A 16,206-nucleotide genomic window follows, 5' to 3' on the forward strand; every position below is an offset into this window, starting at 1 on the left:
CTGTATGGATGGGGTGGAACAATGGGAAAAAGTAACAAAAAAAGTGGAGAGTAAAGTGTGTTTTTGGAAATTAAGGAGTCTGACAATAGAAGGAAAGGTTATGCTTATGAAAGCTGTTTTATTACCCATTTTACTTTTTTTAGCTTTGGTTTTTCCACCTTCAATACGACAAATTGTACGGTTGCAGCGGTTATTTTTTTTATTTTTGTGGGGTTCAAAAATGGATAGAGTACGAAGGATTGTAATGTATAAACCCCAGACTTTAGGTGGGAGAGGGGTTCCAAATTTAGAATTATTTTTACCGGGACACTATGTAGGGTTTTGTGTAAATGTTGTGAAACATTCAAAGTCGTTGGCAGCTGCTTTTGTAAGGTACGCTACGGCGAATGTGTTGGAACGATTTCAAATTATTCCGAGGAGTAATTTATTGCCAAAAGCGGAGTCGTTATCTGTTTTTTACCAATGTTTTCAGAGTTTTTTGCCTTTGGTATCCCCGCTAGAATTGTTACATGAGGAATGGGTGGATTCTGGGAAAATCTTGAAGACATTACAGCAAAGAGAACTGCTGTAACCGGTGAATAATTTGGGAGGTCCAAGATTGTTGAGGGTGTGGAATTTTTTTTCAAATACTGAAGTAACAAATAGTCAAAAAGATATAAATTGGCTGATGTTAGTGAATGCTCTCCCCTTGAAGGATTTTATGTATCGGAGACAAATGTCGAAGTCGGCAGTGTGTCCGAGAGAAGGTTGTGTGCAAGTAGAGACAATTTATCATTTTTTATGGCAATGTGAGTATGCATCCCTGGTATGGGAGTCATTTCAACCTTTGATTTTTGCAGTGACTGGGGTAAGAGATATTACATATGATATGGCACTGTTGGGATATCAGTGGAAGAAAGAGGTTTTGAATAATATACTTTTGTATCAGATAGGTTCATCGATAAAGGAGGCTTTGTGGAAATCAAGAGTGTTATTTGTTTTACAACATATTTATGTTTCTCCACAAGAATGTGTTAAGTGGGCTTTAAGTTGTTTGCATATATATTATTGTCGGGATGTTAAGAAATTGGGAGATGTACAATCTCAGCACATGTGGCAGCAGAGAAATTGGACTTTAACAACTTAAAAGGGAGGGAAGGGGAGTTTTTTCAGTGTTATTGTTTTATATTACGGTGTTTATGTATGACAAATGTATTTATATATATATGTGCATTGGAGTTTGTATAATATACAGAGTTTGAAAGTGTGTTTATTTGAAAAAAAGAAAAAAAAGATAGTCTGCTGAGAAAGTTTAGAAATTTTTTGGTTTTTATTGATTTGGACTTTTTTGATTGGCATTTTTTGTAAATTGGAGGTTTGGGACGGTTGAAGGGGTGTAGTGGAGACCGTAAAAAAAAAAAAAAAAAAATCTGTTCTTATCAGTTTAATATCTGATACGTCCTCTATCTGGGGACCATATATTAAATTGATTTTTGGAACCGGGCGATGGAATGGGAGCTTGCTCTGTCCACTCCACGCATCAACTTGGTATTGCAGTACCTCCAGGACTGGTGCACTTCCCCACTTGGGGAAAACAATGCTGTGAAAAAGAAAGACTGAGCAATTATTGAAAGAAGAGCACTTTGCAATATTTTTTTGTTTAAATGTGTTTTTTTTTCTCCAGATTTTCGGAAAAGGTGCTGTTGTGTCACGGGAGGAAAAAAAAGTCTGCCCTTTTTGCTTGCTTTTCACAGGAGCTGCAAAGCAAGGCAAAGGAGCCAGCCAGCCAGTCAGCCAGTCAGCCAGCCAGCCAGCAGCACAAGGAGGAGATGGGGGACACTGTCCTTGCCCTGCCTCACCCCTGAAAGGCCCCGAAGGGGCCCGAGCAGTCTTTCAGGCAAAGCCTTTGTTGGCATCGCTTCTCCGCCTCTTGGCAAAGATCAAGCGCAGAGACACTCACTTTGTTGTCTGGTCTGTCCGGTCAAAGGAGACTCTTTGCAGCTGATCTCCCCCCCCCCCCGGCCTACGGGTCTGGGGGTGGGCTACTGATCCTGCTTTGAAAGTCCTGGAAGCTTTCGTTACTCGGTTTTGGGACCTCGTTCCGTGAAGAGGAGGAAGCAGTCACCCTCTCTCCCTGAGGAGGAGAGGGGGGTGGCTAGCATCACCACGGACTCTCATTTTGAAGATTTGGAGGAGTGCGCTTCGGACCGTTCCACCATTATGGCTGCACCACCTCGGGCCATACCGCCAGCGACACAACTGCGGAATTCTATCCGGATTACTGTCCAGCAGGAAGTTTGTGAGGAAAAGGATGACTACGTGGTCAAGAAGGTACTTTTTGATGCCCTTCAAGCGGAGAAAAGTAAGATTTATTGTATGCAGGAACATAGGTACGCCTACACCTATGATTTCACCTTTTCAGATGAGACCTCATCTCTTAGCGCATACAAAGTCTATAGAGCGGAAAGAAAGAAAAATAATATTTTGGAGGGCATTCTGGTTGAACTTTGTTATGTCCGTCAGACGGTACCGTTAACGGTTCATATGTATAATCCGTTTGTAATCCGTTTGTGTCAGCCGAAAAGATCAGCAACTGGCTCTCAATTTATTGTGATGAAGTGAGAGGTGGCCATGAGCAGAAAAACAAGTTTGGATATTTCAAATGGAAATCGATTTGTGGTGGCGCTTTAAAAGAATGCAGAGGGCATAGGAGGTTTGTGTCATCCCTCTGGGGTTTTCAAGATTGAAGATCAAAATGTGTATCTGTACTACCCCAATAGACCAGTTTTTTTGCAGGTTTTGCAGAAAATTTGGGCATACAAAACAGAATTGTCCGAAGGATAAGTGCCGGAATTGCGGGAGCACAGGTCATAAGGTTGCGTTGTGTGACAAGCCACTGAGATGTAACTATTGTGACTTGGAAGGACATATTTCTGAAAACTGTCCTACTACTCCCCGGACGTATGCCCAAGCTGGCGGTGGAGGTTATATCTACCATGAGTATCGTGAAAGAGCCACACACCTTATCAATACATTGGAGAAATTGAGACAAAAAGAAGATAAAATTGATGAAGATACAGTTGAAAAGATAGTAGATGTATCACCTGATCTGAAAAAAGAAGTAGTCTTGGACATAGTAAGAGAAATGATGAAGAGATGGCCAAAAGGTCCTGAGAAGGGGGTACAGTTTTCATCTGACCGTCGTCACATAGCCTACACCAACTATGCTGACGACACTCAGGTCCTGCTCCCACTTACTGGGGTTTATGAACAAGACGCAGTAACATTAACCAAAATCTATACAGCCATTCAAACCTGGATGGCAGCCAACGGCCTCTGCCTGAACGGAGACAAAACAGAGATCCTACTAGTTGGCACCAAAGAAACACTAAACAAACTCCCACTGCGGTACAAATCCTTTAACATAGACAACTCCAACATCACAGTCTCCACTGCAGTAAAAACGCTAGGAGTATACCTTGACTCCACTCTCTCTATGACACGACAAGTAAATGCCATAGCTTCCTCTGCTGCACTTACCACCAAGATAATTAACGCCGTTAAACCCTTCCTATCCACAAAAAACTGCTTGGCCGTAGCCAGAGCCACAGTAGGCACCAAACTGGACTACTGCAATGCCCTCTTCTTGGGCACGTCGGCAAAAAACCTAAACAAAATGCAAGTCACACAAAACAACGCGCTAAGTGCAGCCCTAAGCATCCCTAAAAGGGAGCACATCTCCCAAGCCAGAAAAGAAGCCCACTGGCTTCCAGTAAAAGAACGCATACTATTCAAAACCATGGCCATCAGACACAGATGCCTCTCCGCCAAGGCCCCGCCCTATCTCTCTGAAAGAATCACCCTCAATACATCCACTAGACCCACCAGGTCTCACATGACCAACCAGACCTATGTACCCACCTTCAAAAGAAGCAAAGCCGGAGGGTCCAGCTTTCAACACTTAGCACCCAAAAACTGGAACGCACTCCCCACCGCTCTAAGGAACGAAAACTCATACCATGCCTTCCGCAGATTACTTAAAACGACGCTGTTTAACTAACCCCTCCTCCCCCGCCCCACTTATCCAACTGCTCTACCACAACTGTATGTAAACAATCACTACTGTATTAAAACTGCTTATATCATCTACATGTATCTATATATACACTATGTATGCCTGTAACAAGCAAGACTACGTTCAGCGCCACGATGCCCCAGGGCAGATGTGCGCTATATAAATCCAAATAAATAAATAAAAATAAATAAATAAATCTGAGAAAAATGCAAGTTTGGCCACGCGTTTTATACAGCTTTGCGAATCAAGAGATGTTCTTGGTACTCCAGCAGAGTTAGCATTGGAATACAGTAAGTTTCGGCATTCTCCAGACAGTATTCCAGTTTCAGGCGTTGTGCCACGAGAGGATACAGTCCCTGGTGGTATGGAGGAGGAATCTGGAATGGATGAGGAGTCTGGAAGGTCTGGGGATGATGAGGTTCCACCTAGACAGCCAACTGATAACAGAGATGCAAAAGAGGATATGGAGTTGGAGAAGAGAAAGGGTGCATCGATTCCCATAGTGGATGTCTCAACTCCTCTGCAGATTACAGTTCCACCTCTTCCCTTTACCACCAAGGGTCAAAGATCAATCAGAGAGAGATAGAGTTACTGTAGCCCATACCAATAAATGTATGGGACAAGCTGAGGTGGCCTGGAGTACCGTGGTAAGTTCCAGGAAAGCAAAAAGTAAAACTGTTAGCTCAAATTTGGCTGAATCATGTGTACACCTTGACACTCAGGAAATAGAGACTTCAAACATCTACGATATCCTACAAAGTGAATCTTTGGACCCGGTGGTTTCACAAATTATAAAAAATAGACCTCTGACCGATTCCTCGTCGGAACCGGAGAGTGAGGAAGAGGAGGTTCGGCCTTTTCAAAAGGTGAGCTAGGCGTTCGAAAAGAAAACAAAAAACAGACCCGAGTCGGTCTGGCCTCAGAGAGGCAAAGTCATCATCAAAACAAAACTAGTGATGGAGCCTTGTAAAACCACTACCTTGAGTGTAGCGACTCTCAATGTAAGAGGGATTAACAATGGTACAAAGCGTCTGGCTTTGTTTGCGTTTTTAGCGACCATCCCGTGTGAAATCTTTTGCTTACAAGAGGGTGCTATGTCGTGGGATGTGACCAATGGAAAGTGGAGTTCAGACTGGACAAGTGGTCCCTCTTTATGGTCGGGCTCCAATGAGAATAAGAATGCAGGTACCGCTATTTTATTTAACTCGCATTTGATGATGGATGTGAGATATGTAGAGTTGATACCCGGTCGAATGCTCCAAGTGTCCTTTGAGTGGCAAAATACACAACACAAACTGCCTAGTGTATATGCTAATGCAAATAAGCAAGAAAGGATTTAATTGTTTCAGTCATTACAGACCTTTTGTGCAGGCGGTACTCCATTGATTGTCATGGGGGACTTCAATTGTATCTTACATCCTGCAGATAGAGTGCAGGGAGGTAGACCGGTAAGCACTGGGAACAAGGACAACTCGTCCAAAATACTGAAAGAATTTATAGAAGATCTACACCTTGTAGACACCCACGCAGTTCCTAATATTCCTGGGACTGTGTTCACGTATCGAGAAAATAATGGGTTGGTACAATCACAAATTGATTTTATTTTGTGTCAAAATCCTTTGTGACGAGTGTTCCAGAAGTGATACCTACCCTTTTTTCAGACCACCATTTAGTAATTTCAACACACTTCCGACTGCTGCTACAAGAGTGGGTGTCACAACATGAGTCTTACCCATCTATCCCAGATTGGTGGGAAGAGGTTAAAAAGAAGACCAAAAGGTTTTTTTATAGTTTGTAGTCAAGAGGCTGCTAGGAAACGCAACTCGATATACAGAATGTTGGTAGGTTCACAACAAACTTTGCACTAGTTGCAAGATATGGGAGTGGAAGTGCAAGAAGAATTGGATACGGTGAAAAGAGATATACAGAGGTGGATGCATGAGAAAGGAAAGACTTATTTTTAACTCGAGAGTTAAGAACTTTGAAGATGTTGAGAAATGCTCAAGGTTTTTCTTTAAGGCGTCGCATTTTCAGAAGGTGACGCCAACAGAGTTTATTAACACACAGGGAGTGGTACAGGACACAACAAAGGGGATGTTAGCTGTTGCACAGGATTATTATTCTGAACTATATTCCCCAAAGGTGTTGGATGAGGAGCAGGGATAATTGTTTAAAGCCTCTATACGAGATAATTTGGAGGCATCGCAAAAAAACAAAAATGTGGAACTCTTTTCGTTGGAGGAAGTACAGGTAGCGGTGATGGCTGCTGCACAGGGGAAGACCCCGGGAAGCGATGGTCTCCCGAGTGAGTGGTATGTCACTTTTTGGGATATTTTTGGTCCGGCGTTGTTGGAAGTTGTGGATGTGAGTTTCTAGACTGGCAAAACTTCCAGCATGCAAAAAGGGATTATAACCCTGCTATACAAAAAAGGTGACGTATCAGATATAAGGAATTAGCGACCAATCACTTTGCTGAATACAGTTTAATTTATTTTAGCAAAGGTGATTGCAAACCGCCTGAGGTCTGTAATCAAAGGTCTGGTGCATGCTGACCAGACTTGCGCAGTACCAGGGAGGCGTATACATGAAAGTTGGTTAATTGTCCGGGACTCAGTGCAAGCAGCCATCGACCGAGGGACACCTTTGGGAGTCCCAAGCTTAGATTTTGAGAAAGCATATGATCAGGTTTCCCACAAATTTATGTTGAATGTATTGGAAAAAATGGGGTGCCCAGTTCATTTTTTAAGTTTCATTTCCACCCTGTACACAGGGGTTTTTAGCCAAATTCGGATTAATGGAGCTTTGACGGGAAGAGTACCGATTTTGGGGTGTGAGACAAGGGTGTCCGTTGTCAGCATTGATATATGTTAGTGCCATTGAACCCCTGCACATAAGAATCCAAGACCATCCAGGGATTGTGGGAGCTCCAATCCCGGGGACCACAATTCAGGCAAAAACTATTGGTTATATGGACGATGTTACTACCTTGTGCAGAGACGCTCAATCCGTAAATCAGGTGTTGACACAAACTGAGCTGTTTTGTCAGGCAGCGGGTTTCAAGCTGAACACTCACAAGCGCAAATTGCTGACAGTGGGTACATGGGATCATTTACTTCCTTGTCCCGTTCGCAGAGCTGAACGTGGGGTGAAAGTGTCAGGGGTGGTTTTTAATGACCGAATGGATGGGGCAGAGCAATGGGAGAATGTAACGAAAAGAGTGGGGAAAAAAAGTAGGTTTTTGGGCACTAAGGGTTTTGTCAATTGAAGGCAAGATTCTGCTGATGAAAGCAGTACTCCCACCCATTTTACTTTTTTTGGCTCTATTTTTTCTCCCCACAGTACAACAAACTTTGCGGTTGCAACAGCTTTTCTTTTTCTTTTTATGGCGCTCGAAGGTGGATCGAGTGCATAGGAGTGTAATATATAAACTTAAGACAGCTGGGGGTAGAGGGGTCCCGAACTTGGAAGTCTCTTTAACAGGGCATTATATTGGTTTTTGCGTGAATACTGTGAAGCATTCGGCGTCATTGTCAGCCCCATTGGTGAGGTACGCTACGGCGAATATGCTGGAAAGGTTTCAAATTATGCCACGTAGTAATTTGTTGCCAAAGGCATTGATATTACCGGCCTTTTATCAATGTTTCAAGACATTTTTGCCAAGAGTGAACCCTCCAGAGTAGTTGCACGCAGAATGGGTGGTCCCCAGGGAGATCTTGAGGACACTCCACCTGAAAGATTTGCCCGAGCCAGTGGGTAACCTGGGGGGGTCCAAGGTTGCTGAGGGTGTGGGAGACTTTTTCGTCTGCTGATGTTACTAATGTGCAAAAAGACAAATTGGTTGATGTTGGTGGACGCACTCCCTCTGAAAGATTTTATGTTCTGGAGGCAAATGGCCAGGTCGGCACTGTGCCCGAGGGAAGGTTGCCCACAGAAGGAAACAATCTACCATTCCATGTGGCAGTGTGATTATGCGATACAAGTGTGGGATTTATTTCAACCTTTGATTTTTGCTGTGACAGGAGTGCGGGACACTATGAACCATTGAATAATCGGCTTGACAGATTTCCTCGTCCGTAAAGGAGGCCTTATGGAAATCCAGAGCACTACTGGTTTTGCAACACAAATGTATTCCTCCGCAAGAGTGTGCCAGGTTGGCATTATGTTTTTTGTACACATACTTTTGCCTAGACATCAAAGCCCTGGGTGAAAAGCAAGCTCAGCAGTTGTGGCAGCAGAGCAATTGGAGAATTTTAACATCTTAAGAGCTGGGGTAGGGTGAGTTTTTAAACTCAGTCTTTTTTTTTAATATATCTTTATTTTTTGATTTTCTAAAGTTTTTTATTCAAAATTATTTTAGATTAGTGGAGTTTTTCCATTTTTGATTGGGTTTTTTGATTGTGTTTTTTAATTGGCTTCTTTTGCAATTGGAGGATTGTGACGGTTAAAGGGGTGATGTGGAGACCGTAAAAAAAAATATATATAAAAAAAAAAATCTGTTCTTATCAGTTTCATATCTGATACGTCCTCTATCTGGGGACCATATAGTAAATTGATTTTTGGAACAGGGAGATGGAATGGGAGCTTGCTCTGTCCGCTGCGCACATCAAACTGGTATTGTAGTACCTCCAGGACTCGTGCACTTCCCCACTCTGGTAAAACCATGCTGTAAAAAAATAAATAAATAAATAAAAAAAAAAAGACTGAGCAATTCTTGAAAGAAGAGCACTTTTCTATATGTTTGTTGTTTAAATGTGATGTATTTTCTTCAGTGTCTTGGAAATACCCGACAAGATTGTTGTGGCAAATGTGAACTCGACTGAGGGATGCCTACAAATTGAAGTTGGTCTGAACCAAACTGAGGGAGGCTAGCGACGCAAGTGGGATCGGAGCCCAGCTGATGGAATCCAGGGTGAACAGTAAATCGCCCAACATGAATACTGAAAAGGGAACTTTTATTTGTTGTTTATGGCACATCAGGTCCTCTGAGACAAGAGACTTTGCACATAAGACACTTGGGCACAGAAGTCCCTGATGTTGGTGAAAGAAACTGTGACATCGTACCATAGAAGCCCAGGAGTGGACTGTGCTTGAGTGACCCGCCTTGTCCCGTGCTAAAACATGGGGAAGGGAGGCCAACAGCCTAAACATCCTGACTTTCATTTTGTGATCACTTCTTTATTTTTATGTGAACATTATCCCACACTATTTTATAGCTTAGCGGTAAGGATTGGCAATCGTTATCTTTTTAGTATAGGCTCTTTTTATTGAACTAGACTCCACTAGGACTGTATTATTATTGTTTGATGGTCGTAGCTTGCTCCTATATTAGATTTAGGTTTAGATAGGAGTTTTTCACAGCCCTGATAAAGTTCAATCAACACCCTTAACTGTTATCACTTGTGTCGATCTTACTTTGATACCATGGCTTCCTTACACACAGTACACACCCCTTTCTGAAGAAAACACCAACATTTAAAGTGCTGATGGCATAATGTCAATCTGAGCAATGCCAGTACATATACTGCTCACTTAACATCTTCTATCTCTGATTTTTTTGATTTGAACAAAAACCAAAAACAATGCAACTTTAAAAGAGCAAAAATTCCTATGGACTCCAATTCCCATAAAGCTTTAAGCACTGAGACGAGGAAGGAGGAGTCAATGTGGATTAAAGGAAACCCCAAGCTAAACGTACAGACTAGCTATTATGATGAAAATCAGTTGCGCGGGACTTTTAAACAGCGTGAACACCTGCAATTCGGGGTGAAGGAGAGAGATGTAGGGTGGGCAAAATGGAAAGCAGAACCGGAGGCAGAGCAGATGCTGGAAAACAGTGCGCACTGAGAAAGGAAAGCGCATCCAAGCAACTGCTTTAAAGCATAACTTACCAGAGAGGAGTAAGACTGGGAGAGTATACCAAGAGATTACCATAAGAAGTTATTATCTGGAAGAGACACTTTGGTCATCCTTTAAAAGCTATCGTGGAAGAGAGACACGTTTGATATTTTCCCAAAAGACATTTTGCCATCCTGAAGAAAGTGTTGTGTGAAAGAGCAATTTCTGCTGCTCTAAAGGAATCATTGGTTGAAAAGGACACTTTTGCTATTCTACCTGAAACAATACAGGAGACGGGAACCCCCTTCCAGATTCAAGGATTGTTTGTTGAATTTTCATATTTGATTGTCACACACTTTTTCCTAAATCAAAACAGACAATTACCTTACACATTTGATTCTTTATTTTAGTTTGAGGGTCAGATACGTTTCGGCCATAATGACAGTTTGCATAATTTTGACGACGATACAGTGACTGATCTTTAGTTTTAGTTTCCTAGGAATGGGCCTCTCTTTAGGTTAGGGACAGAAACGCCCTTTTCCAACCCCTTTTCTTTAATAAGGTTGTTTGTTACCGTAGTCTCATCAAATACCACTTCCCCCGCAGGGAATTTATCCGAGCAGCATCTTCACCCTAATAGATATTGTATTAGTTGTTCCCTTTCAATGGGGATGCACAGTATTTCAAAGGTTTATCTATGTATGAATCTTTCATTCTTGCTTAATTATACTTTTATTATGTTGTGGTGATCAAATTGCCACAACTGGACTGTTCAGTAGAATTAATTATGGCAATGAAGTTGCTGCAGACTGATGAAATCCTATCCAGGCGTTCAGTACTTGGCCACAGCCAAACAGGTGCTGCAGTCTGACTAGGCCGGTAACCGTCACAATCATCTTTCTGCTATTTTGGGAATTTCTTTTATCTGGAATAAACTGATTGTTATTGCACCAGGGCGCCTCTTGTATCCAGGATGTAAGTCTCAAAGACCACTGGATTTATGTCTCAAGATTTGTCAAACTACCAACTTGGTGACTTTGATCTCCGTCTATGAATAGACGGACCCAACAGACCTTGAGAATTCCTTATTCAGGTAGCCAAGAAAGCGATGGCACTCACTTTTCCCATTCCTGAAGGCAGGCGAGCAAGGAAAGATCACCTTGGTAGGGGAACCCGGGGTTATGCTCAGGAGAATGCCCAAGGGAGACACAGTATATTACAGAGGAAGAGGCGTGTGAGAGCCCGAGACCTTTGTGGGCTCTGCCACATCTACCATCCTTCTTCCCATTGACCCTCTCTTACCTAAATTCACCGACCTTCTGTATATAACCAATCCCCTAAAATCTCAAACCCACTTGCACTCAAGGATTATCTACCTCAGAATCCCTTTTTTCCGACGTCCCACCCAAACAACCTTGGACATTATTTTCCACATCCCTCTGGTTATTCTGTCCCGAACACCCAGTTTACCCTGACAAAACACTACGGTCCCCACAATTCCCTCAGTTCATTTCACGATCCCAGTTATTCCCGTTTGTCTCACAAACCCTATCAATCCCGTCTCTCTGGTCATCATTTTCCGAACTCCCAATCAGATGTCAATAACTACAATTCCCACAAATCCTCCTGCTCATTTCACAAACCCTACAAGACCTACCCTTCCGATCTCACCACAATCCCTAATATTAGAGTTATAATTCCATGTAACACCTCTTTCCCTTCAGACTCTTTAAGAGATCGGGAACCTCTACCCCCCTCTTTTTCCTACACACACACTTTGGACTTGTAATAAAACTGTTTTTCTGACATGTCCCAACACAAGGATCAGGCAAAGTCAGGCAATTGACTTAAATGACACACACCCGACAGCCACACCTTTACCCCACAGGGATAAAAGGTGGAACAAGAGAAGACAGTAAGAGCAAGGTAGACCGCACAACAAGACAGCCATCCAGGCCCAGCAGTTCAAGAGGAGAAAGGCAGCAAATATAGAGAGGCTGACTAGGAGAGACACGACCTTGCCCCTTTCGCAAAGACACGCGTAACCTCCACAGAGGGAATCATAAGACCGAGGACAATAGCCCAAGTGTGCTGCAACAGATGTCGACGGTACATGAGCATGTCAACGCTGATAAGGGGAGCGAGGGAAACTCCTGCTACCGTGGTACCAACCTTGACTCCAGTTACGAGGAAAGCCAAGCGGTTCATCACAACCAGTGAGTCGAGGGGAGTACTAATAAAAGCCGGGCTGTGGTGAATGAAAGTCGCAAAGTGGCAAGTTGAACTAAGTTCAAAGAACTGTAAAAGTGTTGAAGGGGAGGCCAGCTGCAGAGGGATCCGGCACCATGTGGTTGCTAATTCGATAGTCTGGTCAATCCCCATTTGAATGAAACTACAGATACCAGAAGGCCTTAGGAGAGCCGTCAAGTTAGGTTAAAGTGGTCATACAGGAGGTCAAGCAAAATCCTGGTACAGTCGGAAGCCTTTGACCTGAGAACTGTGTAGAAGGTAAGGGAAGTAAATCCTGCAATCATTGGATGCTAAGTTAATGTGAAGTTGGCAAGTTGGATGCGGACGATCCAACTTGCCAAGAGTGAACCCGACCGAGGGAGGCAGATAAAGAAGGGGCAAAGTCAAAAGACCCAAGAAACAGTGTTTTGACAAAGGTGAACCCGGCCGAGGGAAGTCCACTGGAACCGGTTAAAAAGACATTACGATCTATCAAAGAAGGAAACGCCCTAGTGAATCCGGAGGAGGGAGGCTAACAGTCGAGAGGGATCCGAGCCAGAAGGAGGGAGATCCAGGGGTGAAGCCACCACCCAAAATTGAGAAGCCATAGTGAACCCAGTAGAGGGAGGATGAAGATTTGAGAAGGTGTCTACGCCCAGAAGAGTGGTCCCAAGGGTGAGAGACAATCACCATAAGAAGCCATAGGGAACCAGGTGGAGGGAGACGGAGATTGGAGAAGGTACCACACCCACAAGAAGGGGACCCCGGGTGGAGAACTATCACCCGAATACAGAGAATAAATCTTGTTTACAGACCTTCTTGTTTTGATGCTTACGAACCTATCAGTCCCTCTGAACCAGGAGGCAAAACCAATGAAGGCCCCGATATTGATAGGAACTGTTTTGAAGGGTCCAAGACCGAACAAGGGAGTTCCAGGGGTGAAGCTATCACCCAAAGGCCATTGAGAGAAAGTGAAGTGTCAGCGCCAGAAGAGGGGGACCCAGGGGTGAATCCCTCACCCAGAGTATACGTGAAAAGGACTTTGTTTTTGTTTGGTGTAAACATCAGGCCCTCGCAGGCAAGAGACTTTTGGTAAAGGAGACTTGGCCATCAAAGAACCTGATAGCTGAAGCTGAACTGTCGTCTCGTGATGGGGAAGTTCCCACCTTACCCTGTGCTCAAAACGTGGGAAAGGGAGACCCAAGCTACCACATCCGGACATATGATTTGTGAACACTTTTCTTTTCTTGAGAACTATCCCACACCCTTTTTGTATTAGTTGTAAGGTTTGACAATAGGTTTCTTGGTATAGGCCCTTTTTAGGACTGCCATATTTTTCATTTGATGATCGGCGCTTGCTCCCATTTTAGATTTAGGTTTAGATTAGGTGTTTTTCCAACCTGCATACAGTTTAATAAACACCCTCGAACTGTGATTACTTGTGTCTGTTTTTACTGTTGCCACCATGAGTTTCTTACACAGTCAAGAATTAATAACATTATGTAAAACCTCTAACCTTTTTCATTAATGGTGGTTTTCCATTCCAAATCTGGGTCATGGCGTAGCTGTCGATGTAGAATACTTCATCAATTGAATCTTTATTACGTCTTTGCACTTGTGCTACAAGTGTGCACTGATCACCTGCAATACTCAACAATGTTACAACTGTAAAACTGTGAACCAGTTACATATTTAATTCGATTGCTAAGGGATTTGAATTTGACAATTTTACCTGACTTTCCAGCCCCTTCCCTGTTTGAAGACATGCAAGATCTGAGTCAAAGCTGTTGTAATGACCTATATTTGAAATCAATACATGGAATACGTGGAAATCTTGGGGCGGAGCCATGCAAAATATGCTTACCATACCGCCGGGCATGCTGGTCATGCAAATGCTATTCTTGGCCGAGGAATCTGGGGCTCTGCCGCAGAGCGTTGCTCCGAGTCAGCAGGGGAGCTGCCGAGCAGCAGTCTTTCAGGCAAAGCTTTTGTGGGCATCGCTTCTCGGCCTTTTGGCTAAGATCAAGTGTAGTATCTGTTCTTATCAGTTTAATATCTGATACGTCCTCTATCTGGGGACCATATATTAAATTGATTTTTGGAACCGGGAGATGGAATGGGAATTGCTCTGTCCACTCCACGCATCAACTTGGTATTGCAGTACCTCCAGGACTGGTGCACTTCCCCACTTGGGGAAAACAATGCTGTGAAAAAGAAAGACTGAGCACTTTGCAATATTTTTTTGTTTAAATGTGTTTTTTTTTTCCAGTGTTTCGGAAAAGGTGCTGTTGTGTCACGGGAGGAAAAAAAAGTCTGCCCTTTTTGCTTGCTTTTCACAGGAGCTGCAAAGCAAGGCAAAGGAGCCAGCCAGCCAGCCAGCAGCACAAGGAGGAGATGGGGGACACTGTCCTTGCCCTGCCTCACCCCTGAAAGGCCCCGAACGGCCCCGAACGGCCAAGCCTTATCTGAGGGGGACGCACTTGGGGGAGCATCTCCTGGGCAGCTGAGGGTGACTTTCGGCCGCTAGGTGACGGGGCCAGTGCCAGGCCGGGCTGCAGCTTGGCTGGGTGGAGCTCTGCAGCCTGTGTCTGGCCGTCTCGCACCAGGCGCTGTGGGACCCATGGAAATCTTGGGGCGGAGCCATGCAAAATATGCTTACCATACCGCCGGGCATGCTGGTCATGCAAATGCTATTCTTGGCCGAGGAATCTGGGGCTCTGCCGCAGAGCGTTGCTCCGAGTCAGCAGGGGAGCTGCCGAGCAGCAGTCTTTCAGGCAAAGCTTTTGTGGGCATCGCTTCTCGGCCTTTTGGCTAAGATCAAGTGCGGAGGGTCTCCTGTTTGACTGGCTTGTCCGGCACAGGAAGGCTTCTCTTTGCAGCTGACCCCCCCGGGCTTCGGGTCTGGGGGGGGCTACTGATCTTTTTCAGGAGGACTGAGGGCTTTCGTCACCCTGCTGTCGGAGAGGTTTTTGCTTCGAGTGAAGGAGGCGGTCGCCCTCTCTCCCAAAGGAGGGGAGGGGGGGGCTTTGCGAAGGTACGGGAGTTCGATTCGAGGAAAGGAGCACGGTGGTGTTCTCCAGTATGGCGGAAAATTCAAGAAGTATACCACCAGCTACGGAATTACGGTATTCGATCCGGATAACGGTTCAGCCTGGATTTGAGATGGAAAAGGATTATGACTATGTCGTCAAAAAGGTACTTTTTGAAGCATTATCGGTTGATAAAGGAAAGTTATTTTGTATGCAAGAGCATCGCCATGTATTCACGTATGATATCACCTTTAAGGATGAACTGTCGTCATTGGAAGCATATGAAGTGTATAAAAAGGAAAAGAAAACAAACAAAGTTTTGGAAGGAGTTGTGGTCGAATTGTGTTTTCTTCGTCAGAGGATACCGTTAACGGTACACATGTATAACCCTTTCGTTTCAGCCGATGTTATTAAACATTGGCTTTCAAATTATTGTGAAGAAATTAGAGGCGGAAATGAGATGACAAACAGATTTGGCGTGTTCAATGGGAATCGGAAGTTTATGGTGGTGTTGAAAAAGGATTCAGAACGAGTGGGGGGAGTATACCACCCACCGAGTGTTTTCAAAATTCGTGAGAATAGTGGTTATTTGTTCTATCCGAATCAGCCTATTTTTTGTAGGTTTTGTAGATGTTTTGGACACACCAAACAGGAGTGTCCAAGGGATAAATGTAGGACTTGTGGGAGCATGGACCATAAAACGACAAATTGTGATGGTACACCAAGATGTGATGGTTGTGGCTTGCTGGGGCATGTGGTGGATAATTGTCCTGACACTCCAAAAACGTATGCTCAAGCCACTAAAGTGGTAACGGAAGAAGTCGGATTGAGGATATATGGATGATGTGGACATTGAAGTTAAGGAGAAGGACATATTAGAGGATGTGAGAGAACGTTTATACAGTATGCCAAGAGGTGTTCTAGGAAGTAATCTTAGTTCAGATCAGGAATTTGAGAAGGTGGTCAGTGGCTTCATGCAAGATTGTGAAGAGAGAAGATGTGGGAGCTGCTGATGATTTGATCTTGGAATTTAAGCAGAAATGGGGGAGGTTTTTTCAA

General features: G+C 43.9%; 1 long non-coding RNA gene, 1 other non-coding gene and 2 pseudogenes across 4 annotated transcripts in view; 3 read left to right on the top strand and 1 right to left on the bottom strand.

The window, feature by feature from the left end:
- Positions 1-16,206, bottom strand: part of LOC138563654 (uncharacterized) — a 162,295-nt gene that overhangs the window by 90,054 nt on the left and 56,035 nt on the right. The window lies entirely within an intron of this gene.
- On the top strand, positions 1,337-1,561 carry LOC138460908 (U2 spliceosomal RNA; annotated as a pseudogene).
- On the top strand, positions 8,528-8,699 carry LOC138461249 (U2 spliceosomal RNA; annotated as a pseudogene).
- Positions 14,115-14,304, top strand: LOC138460312 (U2 spliceosomal RNA). The gene has a single exon (XR_011263085.1). It is a non-coding gene; the product is annotated as a U2 spliceosomal RNA (small nuclear RNA).

Source organism: Ambystoma mexicanum, chromosome 1p (assembly GCF_040938575.1).
Source record: "Ambystoma mexicanum isolate Mex_15411 chromosome 1p, UKY_AmexF1_1, whole genome shotgun sequence".
Classification (NCBI taxonomy): Eukaryota; Metazoa; Chordata; class Amphibia; order Caudata; family Ambystomatidae; genus Ambystoma; species Ambystoma mexicanum.